Below are 14,751 nucleotides of genomic sequence, written 5' to 3'. Positions count from 1 at the left end.
CATGGAGACAGTTAAAAGAACCGTGGTTGTCAGGGTTGGTGGTGGGGGGAGAAGAGGTTATGAATAAGCAGGGCACAGAGGATTTTTAGGTCAGTGAAAATATTCTGTATGATACCATAATAATGGATACATGTCATTATATATTTGTCCAAACCATAGAATATACAACATCAGATGAACCCTAATGTGAACTATGGATTTGGGGTGATTGTCATATGTCTATGTAGACTCATCAGCTATAACAAATGTACCACTTTGGTGGGGGATGTTGATAATGGGGGAGGTTTTACTTGTGTGGAGCGAGGAGGTATATGGGAAAGTTCTGTATGGTTCCCTCAGTTTTGCTGTGCATCAAAAACTGCTCTGAAAAGATAAAGTGTCAATAAAAAATAAATAAAATAAAGTTGAATGTTCTTTCTTGCCTTTTCTTCAGGTAGTTGGTACACTGCATTTTTATTTAAGTTACATGCTAATGAAGCAAACATGAGATCAACAGAGGCTTCACAATCGAATGTTTTGGTATAAGTCGCACACACACACACACACACACACACACACACAGTCTTTTTGTAAAGAGTTGTTTACAGAAAACAAATAGGCAACCTTTGGTTCTCGGTAAGACTAACTAGGATCTCATAAAAGTGTGATAATTTTAAAATGTCATTTCAAAGTATTTTGTGTGAGATGTGATATTTTTCTGAATTCTATGTTTTAAATGATTCTCTAAAATCATTAATTGGATCATAATAATAAAAAGCCCTATTTAATTATGTAGTTTTGATTAAGGTTCTTATCAGCATAAGAATCTACATAAAGATGATGATATTTGTCAGTCAGTGTCTTTATCAGTATGAAGATGCTGCTTCATTCACCTTTTTGAATGCTCATTGAAGGGGTTTCAGATGATTGACTCATTTGGCTCATTGTACTCATTGAAGGGGTTTCAAATGATTAATTTCATCTTTCTTTTTTTTTTATTTATTATTTTGTGTGTGTCCTAACTCTCATAACTTTGTGTTATCATCTTTCTTGTCTATACTTTTGTATGAGTCAGGGGTCTCCAAATATATATAATATATATGCAAACATTCACAACACAATCAGGAATAAATACTCAGAACAATTACAACTCATTGCTGCAACTAATCACATAGTTGTAGCTGGTATTTATAACTACATTCTTTCACTACCCATTCTTTATTCTCTTTACTCCAAGCAAACACCTAAACTGGTTATGTTTCTTTGCCTCATAAGGTGATCCAAACCTTCATCCCTGAAGCTTCAGAGCCATTAGTAGTCCTTCATGAATTGGATAGTTGTAGCTGTGCATGGATTTTAATGAGTATGGTACTGCTAAGAAACACCTAAGGGATCTGTGTATCAGCCATGGTCTTCTTTATTGCCACTGTGGAGCAGCGGTCCAATTTCCCCTTAGAATCAATAACCTCAATAAGTACACTAACTCTCTTCTTTGCCTGTAGTTTCAGAGGCATGAAGAGTCTAGGGACTGGGAGGCAGTCTTAACTTCCAGTCCAGTAGAATCATTGTTGCCTCTCCTAGTGGAAGCATTCCTTCCTTTGGTTCTAAGTCTGCTAGAACAGCAGAGCATAAGATTTCAGAAACAGAGGGGCGTCTGCGTGGCTCAGTCGGTTTCATGTCAGACTCTAGATTTCAGCTTGGGTCATGATCTCACGGTTCATGAGTTCAAGCCCCACATTGGGCTCCACACTGGTAGGGTGGAGCCTAGTTCGTGTTCTCTCTCTCTCACCCTCTCTTGCCCTCCCCAGATTGCTCTCTCCCTCTTTCTCAAAGTAAATAAATAAACTTAAAAAAAAAGATTTCAGATATAAAACAGTTTTTTTTTTTGCTACTGAAACGTCAGATGTAATGATGGGTGGTGTCGCCTCCATTTCTACCCCTTGAATTTTGGACCTGTGGATCCTGGCTATGGGAAAAATGGTACAATATATTGGTAGCTGATTTACAGCAGGATGATGGGGAACATGATCAATGGATCCCATGAGCATGGATCCTCTGATGCACTTTGTTGGTTGTGAAGTGTGTTCCTTGGTCAGATGCAACACTGTGTGGAAATACTGTAACAGTGGATAAGGAATTCTGTAAGCCCGTGGGTGGTAGTTTTAGAAGCATTGCATGCAAGCATGTCAAATCTATATCCAAAGAAGTGTCTTTTCTAATAAGAAATGATGATTAGCAGTCAAATGTTACCAACTTATCACCAAATAGCAGTCTGATGAGCCTGCAGTATGGTGCTAGAGGAGCTCAGTATTGGCCTCTGTTGCTGGAAGACTGCACACTTAGCAGTGACTATAGCCAGATTGGACTCAGTGAATAGAAGCCCATGTTATTGGATCCATGCATAACCTCTGTCATTGCTACCATGACCACTTTGTTCATGAATCCATTGGGAAGTGACAGGAGTACCTGGGGAAAGAGGCTCATAGCAACAAAATGGGACATCATATCCACTTTATTATTAAAATCATACTCACGTGAGACTCAAATATCTATATATTTTCTGTCTATTCAGAGAATCTGTCCATAGGCCTTTTTTCCTGGACTTCGTTATCACCAATTTTCCAAGTCTCTGACCATTCAGGCAGATCATTGGCCATAGTCCCTGAATTGGTATAAAATCACGCATCTGGCCCTTTCTCCATCTAATAAAAACAAATAACCAAATACACTGTTTAAAGTTCCACTCACTGGATGAATTTCCCTTCATTGTTGTCCTTCAAGGATGTCTCAGAAGGGACTATAGTGCTACATATGTCCACTCTTGGGAGATGTCTATATATTTCATAGAACGATACACAAAGTAGTCCTACACAAAGTAGGACTGAGGCTTTTCTTCCTCAGTCAAATGATTGTGGGAGACTCTCCATGATGCCATGGATGCAGGCCAGGAGAGAAAAATAATATAACAAGAGTGGGAACCATGGGCACTTAAACCGCTTTATCATGTAACTTAGTTGCGCCATCATGACGTGCTTGAGACCAGTCTCATACATGTCACCTCCATTTGATGATGGAGTGTTGCTGCTGTGCACACCCAACTTTGTCACTTGGTGGATCAGACAACACCCAGTTTATGATGGGCAGCTCAGGCTACATGGCAACCTGATCTCTTCTAAAACTCAATAGGAAGCCAAAAGTTGTTTCTGAAAAGATTAGTTATCCCCAGGAATGGCAGGGCATTGTTCCAAAGTCTGGAGGATCTATGCTATTATTCATCTATGGGCCCTGTTAAGGATTCCAAACATTATCTCTGTCTGCCACTAACACTTCAAGTATCACTGGATCTGGTCCAAATGGCACATCAGCTTGCACAACAGCCTGGACCTGCTGCAGAGCCTTGTCTTGTACTCTGCTCTACTCCAAACTAGCAGCTTTTGGGTTACTCAGTCAATGAGCCAGAGTAGCACATCTAACTGAGTAATATGTTACCCCAAATGCAAAGAGGCCCACTAGGCATTGTGCCTCTTTTTTGTTTATAGGAGAAGCCAGTTACAATAATTTACCCTTTATTTTACGAGGGATATCTTGATATGCCCTATACCACTGAACCTTAGGAATTTCACTTAGGTAGAAATCAATGAAATTTTAATTTATTTCCCACTCTTTGACATGCAAATGTTCAGCCAATAAGTCCAGAGTAGTTGCTATTTCTTGCTAAGTCCAATCAATATAACATCTATGTAATTAGTGTGACATCTTGTGGAAGGGAGAGGCAATCAAGATCCCCTGCGAACTAAATTATAAACAAGAGCTGGAGAGTTGATACACCCCTGAAGTAGGACGTGAAGGTGTTTTGCTAGCCTAGTCAGCTGAAAGCAAACTGTTATAGTGGTCTATACCAGCAGATACTGAGAAAAAAAAAGCATTTGTTCAATCATGGCTACATAGCAGACACCAGGGGATGTGTTAATTTGCTCAAGTAATGGTAATGTTTGGTACAGAACTGCATTAGAAGTCAACATGTGGTTAAGCTTTTGATAATCTACTGTCATTCTCCAAGATCTGTTTTCTTCATTGGCCAACTAGGTGAGTTGAACGGGGATGTGGTAGAAATCACAATCCTTGCACCCACCAAGCCCATGATGATGACCCTAAATTGTGCAATCCCTCCATGAATGTGATATGGCTTTTAGTTTACAATTTTCATAGGTAGGACAATTCTAGTGGCTTCCACTTTGCCTTTCCTATTATAATAGCCCTTACTCCATATTGGTTCTCCAGGTCAGGAAACCAATATAGGGATTCTGCTAGTTGCTGAGTATGCCTTTTCTAATGATGCATTCCAGAACTGGAGAAATGACCAGAAATGGGTTTGCAGACCCACTGAAACTACTTTGAGACAGACCTGAGCTAAAACTCCACTGATCACCTGACATCCATAAGCCCCTACTCCTATTTATTTGTGGAATACTGTGACATTTTGGGTTTCCTCAAATTAGTGTTAGTTCAGAGCCAGTGTCCAGAAATCCCCCCCAAATTGGATTATTTTCTTTTCACCAATGCCAGTCACTCTTGAAAATTCCAAAGCTCCCTTCTTGGAAGAATGAGTGAAAAATAAACAACATATATTTTTTGGCAAATCCTTATTCAAGGATTTTTAGCCAAATCCTTATTCAAGAGGACCTAGTCTCCCATTCATTCAAGGTATTCTGGGTCTGAAAACTGGCTCAAATCTTAGAATTGCTTGAGAATTTTTAACTCTTCTTTCCTCTCTTCTGGGACAGGGATGTAGAGAAGGAAAGAAGGAAAGAATGGAGGGAGAGAGGCAGGAGAGATATGGAAGGGAGGAAGGAAGAAAGGAAGGAAGGAAAGAAGGAAGGAAGGAAGAAAAGAAAAGGAAGGAAAGAAAAGGAAGGAAAGGAATGGGAGAAAGGAAAGAAGAAAGAAAGAGAAAGAAAAGGAAAGAGAAGAAAATAAGAAAAGGAAAGAGAAGAATGAGAAAAGAAAGAAAAGGAAAGGAAAGGAAAGGAAAGGAAAGGAAAGGAAAGGAAAGGAAAGGAAAGGAAAGGAGGAAGTGCTTAGACCACTGTATTAAACAAATGAAATCTGGTACAGACCAAACATGTAGCCTCTGATTGGCCTATTTGTGTGTGTGTGTGTGTGTGTGTGTGTGTGTGTGTGTGTGTGTATTTTCACTTAAAAAAAAAAAAAAGCTCCCTTCTAGGTGTGGAGCCCAACACAAGGCTTGAACTCCCAACCCAGAGATGAAGATCTGAACTGAGATCAGGAGTCAAACATTTAATGAACTGAGCCGCCCAGGTGCCCCCTGATTGGCCTATTAAAATGTAGCTAGAATTTGAGAATATCTTTTCAGGATACCAATATTTTTCTGAACACACACACATAAGCATTCATTATTTTTGTCAAGAGTGAAATGCTACAATAATTAATCATGATTGTGAAAGATATTGACATATATAAACTGAAATAGTAAGTTTTTAATAGATAAGAAATCCTAGAAATATTAAAAGGCCAGGGACCCCTGGGTGACTCAGTTGGTTAAGTGTCCAACTCTTGATTTTGGCTTAGGTCATCATCTCACCGTTTGAATTCGAGCCCCACATGGGGCTCTGTGTTGTCAGAAAAGAGCCTACTTGGTATTCTCTCTCTCCCCTCTCTCTCTGCCCCTCCCTGGCTTGCTCACTCTCTCTCAATAATAAATAATAAACTTAAAAAAAAAAGAAATATTATAAGACCTAATGCATTAACTAGGTCATTTTAGGAACAATATTCTATCCTTTTTAAGGTAATACATATTCATGACAATATAAAAGACAAAATTGTGAAAAGTAATTGTATGATAGTTTTGTAATGTAATTATAAGAATGGTATAATAGTTTTAATCTTTATAGAATTGTGTGTATTTTAACATTTTAACATTAACAAGCAGGGTTTATTTTTTTCTTAATTTTTTTTTTAACGTTTATTTATTTTTGGGACAGAGAGAGACAGAGCATGAACAGGGGAGGGGCAGAGAGAGAGGGAGACACAGAATCGGAAACAGGCTCCAGGCTCCGAGCCATCAGCCCAGAGCCTGACGCGGGGCTTGAACTCACGGACCGCGAGATCGTGACCTGGCTGAAGTCGGACGCTTAACCGACTGCGCCACCCAGGCGCCCCAACAAGCAGGGTTTAATTCTTTAATGATAGTATTTAATTTTTAGTTATTTCATGTAATTTAGGTCGTGTGATTTCAAGAAAAAACGCTAAACCTATTTGGTTATTCTTCTCATAATGATAAATTAAAAACATAGTGTCAACATAAACATAAATATTCAGTAGGATGAAAAAAATCCAAGGTCATATACATTTAATCTTTGATAAATCAGTTTTGATCCTGACATGATAAAGAACACAATGTTTGAAGAAACAAAGAAAGTACAAGAGAAAAGTATGCACCTATAGCACATTTTGTTTTTCTCATCAAAAGTTCAGAATAATAAAGTTACAAGATGATTCAAGAGGACAGTTCCTCATAATTTTCTGTCTGTGAAGGCTAGCATTTTAAATAAAAAGCTGGTCAAAATGATTGCTATAGTCTGCCAACCATTTTAAACATTACAAGTCAATATAGTCTTGAGATTTTCTCACGTATGACTCCTTGGTTTAAAATTCCTTCTGGAAAACATGCTGTTGAAAAACATTTCCCTAAATTATATACCACAGTGCACAAAAAAATCTTAAGGATATTATTAAATGTGCTGTTTCAAAGTAACTGCATATTTTTTAAGTTTATTTATTTTTATTTTGAGAGAGAGAGAGAGGGAGAGAGAGAGAGAGAGAGAACAAGCAGGGGAGGGGCAGAGAGGAGGAGAGACAGGAGCAGACAGGAGGAGAGACAGAATCCCAAGCAGGCTGGTCGCCATCAGCACAGAGCAGGATGCAGGGCTCGAACTCACAAACTGTGACATCATGACCTGAGCCAAGATCAACAGTCAGACGCTTAAACCACTGAGCCATTCAGGCACCCTGAAAGTAACTTCATATTTCATATTTTAGTATTAATGTATAACTCAGGCATATTATAGCAGTTAAAATTTTTGAAAAAATTATAGTTTTCAATGAAAAATTAAGTCTTTAGGAAATACATTTCTGTTTACTAATTGAATAATAATGTTGTATTATTTTACATAAAAATCAGCATTTCTTCTTGAATACCAGAAACTCATTCTATATGTTGATTTTTTTTTTATAATTCACACTTCTAGCCATATTTGATTTTAAGTAACCTAACCCTTTACTATTGAGTAACATGTATATTTAGTTCCCCTCATGATACTTTCAATTAGCCGAAGTGTCAAATAAGCCAGAATATGCTTTTTATTGAAAAAGACAAGAACTTTAGCAGGAAATCCAAGAACCAGAGTGTAATACTTCCTATGTTATCAGAATTAGGAATTGATGGAATTATGATCAATTTTGAACCACCAAAAAGTGAACATTTCAGAGCGTAAAAAGTGGCTCTAATGAAAAAAAGTACAGACATTATAAGCATTAACAAAGGAATCACACATGTATACAAAAGGATATATGAGAAAGAAATTTACTGGAACTTAACTACAACAAAGAGATTTTGAAGAGTCATATGGAAGAAGTTTTTGATATATTAGACGTTAAAGCCTTCCCGAAGGAAGATGGAGTCTCCTTTGTGGAATTCTAAATGAAAAAGTAGACCAGAATTTATCTTTCAGACTTAAAACGCGTGTAGTGTCAGGAACCGAACAGACGACCTTTCTGTTCTATGATTCCATTATTTGAAAGGTTTGTTGAAATCCCAGCCCTTAGATTGCTTTCTGGTGCTTGTCTCCTGTTAAGTCCCATAGGTATATTTCCCTCTCAGGCACCAGCCCACTTACAGCAAAGCAGTCATGGGAGTTGCCAACTCATCAAAAGAGGGTCTAGTCCAGCATTAACCTAATTATAGGCCGCAACCACTTTCTTATGCATCTGGGAGTAACTCCTTGGCTTGGAGCCAGTATCGCTGGGATTTGATTTTCAAGTGGCATAACTAGTTACTTTAAAATGTTTACCTCTTGAATGCTAGACATGGAATGTCATCATCACAACAGAGCATATTCACAGTGGTATCAAAAGCTTGTGCTCATGTTAGCCAGCATGGTTTTGCCAATGGCCAGAGAGCCCTGGATCTCTGGTTTCCCCGGACTCGTATTTGCTCAGTAATGGTGTAGTATCTTGTTCATTATGATTCACTCTGAGATGATGAAGTCATTATGTGCCTTGCTTTTTTCGTTCAGAGTATTGGTAAGCATTTTTTAAGGAAAATTTTATACAAACCTTTGAAATTTCTGGCAAGGAAATTAGGCAGACATCTGGAAAAGAAGCAGCATTGCTTATTGCCGTCCAAGCTGTATTTTTGCTTCATGTCTATACTTTTTTCAAAAGACAATATACAAGTTCCTCTTAGCAATGAGCCTTTCTTGAGCAAAAGTGTCTGAATAGTCCAGGGGTTGTCTTTGGTATCTTAGAAAAAGAGGTTTAAATTTGTATTCCATGCCTCCATTTCAGTGGTGTAGAGCTGTCACATGTATTAAATCAATACCATTTACTGTTGGAAGGAAAATATAATCTGCACCCAATAAGTAGAAACATAAATACAGCATCACAAGGAAGTTAGTCAATAAGTGCTTTCTTCTCCATCTGTTGCTGCTGAGTTTGGCTGGTTTCCCCTTATGGTGGTTTGTAGTCTCTGTCTTCTGATATGTTCCCCTTGGTGGAGGCTTTATGAGGTGGTTTCCTGAGCTGTTATAAGAGTCTTTTCCACACTCATTGAGTGGCTGCCTTGATTGATCTTAACAGCACCTTCGAAAATTCTGGTGGAAATCTTTTCTTAGTTGAGGTTTTTAGATATTGGCTATATAACTGAATAAGGAGTTCCATATTTCAAAGTAGTATGTTTGGAAGGGTGCCCAGAGTAAAGAAAACATTAATAGGCATAAAAAGCTAGCATATGGATACTATAAGAGGTATAATGGAAAATGTCCAAATAAAGTAGTGGAACCTTCCAATCAAAGGGTGTGAGGGGCAGTAAGGAAAATATGTTCTCTCTTATGTTTCTGCCAAAATGTGAGGACAATACAACCTATAGAGTAAATTCAGCAGATGCTGGAAATTGCAAAAAGGAACACTAGCTGCAGCTAGCTTTGTTTAAAATAACATACTATTTATGTCGTATTCTAATGCAATTATATTGATGCTAATTGATCTATTTTACTTATTTGGTGTCTTAAGTCCACCTTAAATTAATATAATTAGCTTGCACCAAATTGTTCACACAGAAAAAATGAAACACTGAGAATTATTCCCTGAGAAAGGCCAATCTGAGGGGCGCCTGGGTGGCTTAGCTGTTAAGCGTCCAACTTCGGCTCTGGTCATGATCTTGCGTTTCATGAGTTCGAGCTCTGCATAGGGCTCTGTGCTGACAGCTCAGACCCTGGAGCCTGCTTCGGATTCTGTGTCCCCCTCTCTCTCTGCCCTTCCCCTGCTCACATTCTGTCTGTCTCTCTCTCTCTCAAAAATAAACATTAAAAATTTTTTTAAAAGATCTATAATACAGTAATCTCCCTTTTCCATAGGAGATATGTCCCAAGCCCCCTAATGGATATCTGAATCTATGGATAGTAATAAGTCCTGTATATATATATATATATATATATATATATATATATATATATATATAGTATTTTTATATAGTATGTATATGTAGTATTTTTATATAGTACATATATAGTATTTTTGTAGTATATATATAGTATTTTTATATAGTATGTATATAGTATTTTATAGTATATATAGTATTTTATAGTATATATATAGTATTTTTATTATATATAGTATTTTTATAGTACATATATAGTATTTTATAGTATATATATAGTATTTTTATAGTATATATATAGCATTTTATAGTATATATATAGTATTTTATAGTGTATATATATATATAGTATTTTTTCTTATAAGTACATACTTATGATCATGCTTAATTTATAAATTAAACACAATAAGAGATTAATGACAACGATAAAATAGAACACTTATAACAATATACTCTAATAAAAGTTATGTGAATGTGTGTGTGTGTCTCTCTCAAATATCTTATTGTACAATACTTACTCTTCCTCTCCTTGTAATGATGTGAGATGATGTGAAAAGCTTACGTGATGAGATGAAGTGAGGTGAATGGTGTCGGTCTTGTGTTAGGCTCCTATTGAGAAGCATCTGTTTCCAGATCATGGTTGAATGGGTAACTGAAACTGTGGGTAAGGGGAACTACTGTAAATCCTGAACACAGTCAGTTGACAATTGTCTTTAAGTTCCACTTATGCACCTAGATTTATATGAGTCACATAGATGGGGAAGAAGGCATAATTGCTTCTTTTTTAGGAGTTTAAAAGCTAGTTACAAACGATGGCTGGCAACATTTTCTTTGTCCACACCAGGACAGTTATTTCAAGGTTTTTGATTATAAATATTTTTTTGTTCCCAAATTCCAAGGAACCCTTATTTTGAGTCCTGAATACAAATGTTAAATTAGTTTTATTTGATGCACAGAGCTTTAGGTAGGGGTTGTCAAGTGTTGCATAAGATTCGAAGACTCTTTTGATGGTAGAACATAACACCCTAACACCCAGATAGATGAAAAGGAGGACCATTTGTTACTTACAGCGCCAAACTAGAGAAGGCTGCCAGGCAAGGCTGAAAGGGAGTTGCCCCCAGGGAAAGAGCAACAGCAAGCTGGAACTCTAAAAGGCAGTTTTTGTAAGGCAAGCAGGGTGGGAACAGCAAGGTTTTTCAAGTTCCCTGCAGATTGGTTAAACTGAATCCTTGGGCGGGCTCTAAGGCACAGGGGCTGTCTCAGTTGTGTCTTCCTGGTGCTGGGATGATTAGGGCTGATTCATAGGGGCTTAGAGTGGGGGGGCTCACCAAGGGAAGTAGTCGGGTATGTACTTAATTAGCTTCTCAAGAAAAGGAACTTATTGAACTCTAGTCAGGGACTCAAAACCGGGTCAACACAGCACAAGTAAAAAAGAAAACTGTATTACATAATGATACAGATCCAGACTATAAAATATTATTTATAATTTATTCAGCAATTTAGTATTCATATTTGTGATATATATTTAATGAACACACATTATGTGTTGATCCCATGATAGACACTGAGAAAAGAAAGGTGCATAAGAGGCTTCTATCTAGTTCAGTGACAGACAAAACAATGATAATGTTAAAAATGTAAGAGAGTCATAACAGAAGGTACTGTTGGAACATGAATGTAGGTGTCACTTTCACAGTCCAGACGCTCACAGAAAGCTTGCAGACATAGGATGCATTATGAAAAAAGACACAGAAGCAAGATATTAGCAAACAGCCTAGCATACCTTCCACACTTAGTATTCATTTGTATTTTCCCTTGCAGGTCAACATCAGTGCTGTTGAATCCCAATTGCACATATTTGACTGTCTGGACATGATATATAAGCATGATGATTACATGGCCAGAAGGACTTATCATAATAAGGAATAGGCTTAGAATCCCATTCTTTTGAAATGAATGCATACTCTTCTCTTGGACAACTGGACATTTGGGCCCTCCCCTTAGACCTGAGCTTTACGGTGGCTATAACTGGGATGGAGCTTTGCATGACAGGAGTGAAGCAAAGGCAAGGGGTAAAATGAAGTTGTAGCCTTAGGCAGAGACATAAATGAGTTCTCAAAATGTTAAATGTTAAACCCAAGGAAAAGTCAGGGACCAAATTCAAGGTTTAGTGACACTTAGGGTGAGTAGGTTAACTCCTGGAATGCAGCCTAGAAATACACCCTGAACAAGGACTGGGGAGGAAAGATGTCGTGAACCTTGTTGACTTAATCTGTGGGTAAGGAGGGAGCACTTCAGGACTCAATGTGTGAATGGTGGAGTGTTCACTTAGAAAAATCAAGCCATTCTGTGTGACATTAGCATAGGTCTATCCTGGAGGAAACACATTGGGATACTCAATTTTTATGTAGCAGTAAATTATATAATACTTTCTCATTTTCATATTAGTAGAATTAACTTTATGATGTCAATTGAGAACCCATATAGAATTAAACCTTCATAATTTAAATGAATTATTGGTATTCAAGGTCAAAAAAGTTGTCAGGTGTAGCTTTAGAGCTCCTACTATAGGGAGGCTCATAATATAGTTTAGAAAAAATATATATAACCTGCTTATAATCTCATTGAGATATGGCAAACCAGCATAGCCAAAGAAATGTACAAAATGTTCCAGAGGTACACACCGTTTACGTGAAATAGTTGACTTCTTGGGTTATCGCTGAAGATACAGACCGTGATTTTGCAGGACTGGCACCCTACATGTGTAATCTTCATTTCTGAACCAAGCCCTGAACCGTTGGTAACAGGCCTCCAAATTTACCTTGTCCAATTCAAACTGACTTCATCACTATTCTCCTGTTCAGATTTCCCCTTATTGACTAAAATATGCCTTTTTAGAATTGGCTTATCTATAATTGGCTTATCTAAATCAGTATTGGAACAAGATATAGTCATTGAATTTGGTTTTTTGTTTCACAGTGCATACACACACTGATTTTACTCATTCATACTGATCTCTTCCACTCCCTCTTCACTATTATTTTCATGGCATTGACTTGTGGACACTTGTCCTCAGAATGTTGACTAATCACTTCCTAGTTTTGCCAGTGAAGACGTTTCTGCACTCCCATATTATCCTTATACAAGCAGTAAACACTTCAGTGGATTTTATTTCATTCTCTTATTGGACAACCTGCCTTCTGACAAACTTGGGCTATCACATCTATTGTGATAGCTGACACATTTGGACTCATTTCTACCATTTTTATTTTATACTTTTAATGTGTCACTTTTCTGTTTCTGTTTTTCTTATATTTTACTTTTTTGACATGAAGATTGCCTTTTCCTTTTAATTTTTCCCCACTGGATAGAAGTATTTTGAAATTTTATTAGATATAATTAACAATTTATAAAATTATTCTGTATCTCAATCCCCTCCCAAATGATACAAGGCACTTAGAACATATAAATTCTGATCTCCTCTTTCCTGATTTATATGCCATTATTATATAAAATTTTACTTATGTTTTTGTTAAATATACAGTTAGCCTATATAGTTTACTATATAGAGAGAACACATATTGCAATTTACTCACATATTTACTTATTTCTTTGCTCATTATTCCTTTCTGCGTGTTATGTCTCTTTTCCTCTTCCTTACGTATATCTGGTAGAAATTCTTTTATTGCAGATCTGATAATGTAAATTCTAATTTTAACATTTATTCATTTTGGTTTTTATTTTCATTTTGCCTCAATGTTTTTATTGTTGTTGTTTTTATTTCTTATTCTTATTCATCCCCCAAATTTCTTTTTTTATTATCCTGGTAATGAATTAAAAGTATTTGTATTTTCAATGATTCAGTATCTCATTATTTTATTTCCAGAGGGCTATTCAGATATCCAGACCACGTGCTTCAGGGCAATAGATATCACAGAGGGTTTTGATTTGGAAGACTGTACAAGAAATGGGAGAAAAATAAGTAAGACCTAAGGAAGGGAAATCTACATAGGAGACTGAGAGCAATTCAAGGACTAAGTCCTCAAAAGGGGGTGGGGACTTGAAGAAAAACCGTATGAATGTTTTTATACTATAATAAGGATTTTGAATCAAGGTCACTGATATTGACACATTAAGAGTTACTATTATTACCACTTGATTAATAATCCCGCTAATATAATGTTTTAAAAACAAATGGAGTTCCATATTTTTTGTCAACATAAGTCTACAACTGGTAGCTCTCTCACTGTTAATACCTTTAACTTATAAATTCTCTATTTGGAAAATAGACACAAAATAGTAACTTACTAAAGATAAAACAGGACTGTAGCCTTCCTGTAATATGTAGAATAAAAATATGTTTGTATGTGTGTGTTTAAAAGTCCCTTTCCAGGGCACCTGGATGGCTCAGTTGGTTAAGTGGCCAACTCTGGATTTCGGCTTAGCTCATGATCTTAGGGATGTGAGATCTAGTCCTGCATTGGACTCTGTGCTGACAGCCCCAGAACCTGCTTGGGATTCTCCCTCTCTCCCTTTCTCTGTGCCCCCAGCCCGCACATGCACATACTCATCTCAAAATAAATAAATAAACAGTAAAAAAAAATCCTTTTCCATCTGGTTTAGACTCCTTATTCCAGATCCATTACATCTGGTCATCAACTTTGACCCAGGGATGGAATTTAAAAGTCACCCCACCATCTGGCATTCTTTTTAACCTTGCTCCTGAGATGAGGTTTCAGAGAAGCTCATACCGTAACAACAACATGGGACTCTGAGGCTGCCAATTTTCGGCATAGCTCATTACTCAAAATGTTCCTCATAACTCATCTCTATAGACTCCTTTATACCAATCATGCAAATGAGTAGTCTCTCTCCTATCAATCAAATGACTTAAAGGAAGGTACATCATTTTACTTGCCTTTTTCACTTCAGTATCCAATAGGATTGAGCAGGGTGTTTTGCAAAGGCACACTGAATGAATTAGCCAATTAATAACTTGATTCCTCCTCTCTGGAAATACCCCATCTACTCCTTTCTGTTAGCTCTGTTTCTTGTCCTCTGAGTTACACTTTAAGTGACAGCATAGGCTCTAGCAC

General features: G+C 37.1%; 1 pseudogene; it reads right to left on the bottom strand.

The window, feature by feature from the left end:
* Positions 1 to 3,033: 3,033 nt before the first annotated feature.
* On the bottom strand, positions 3,034 to 14,449 carry LOC123383971 (annotated as a pseudogene).
* Between the last annotated feature and the right edge of the window lie 302 nt (positions 14,450 to 14,751).

The sequence above is a fragment of the Felis catus genome, chromosome A2, assembly GCF_018350175.1.
Source record: "Felis catus isolate Fca126 chromosome A2, F.catus_Fca126_mat1.0, whole genome shotgun sequence".
Lineage (NCBI taxonomy): Eukaryota > Metazoa > Chordata > Mammalia > Carnivora > Felidae > Felis > Felis catus.
The sequence above is the reverse complement of the archived record's forward strand: the minus strand, read 5'-3'. Positions and strand labels throughout refer to the sequence as shown.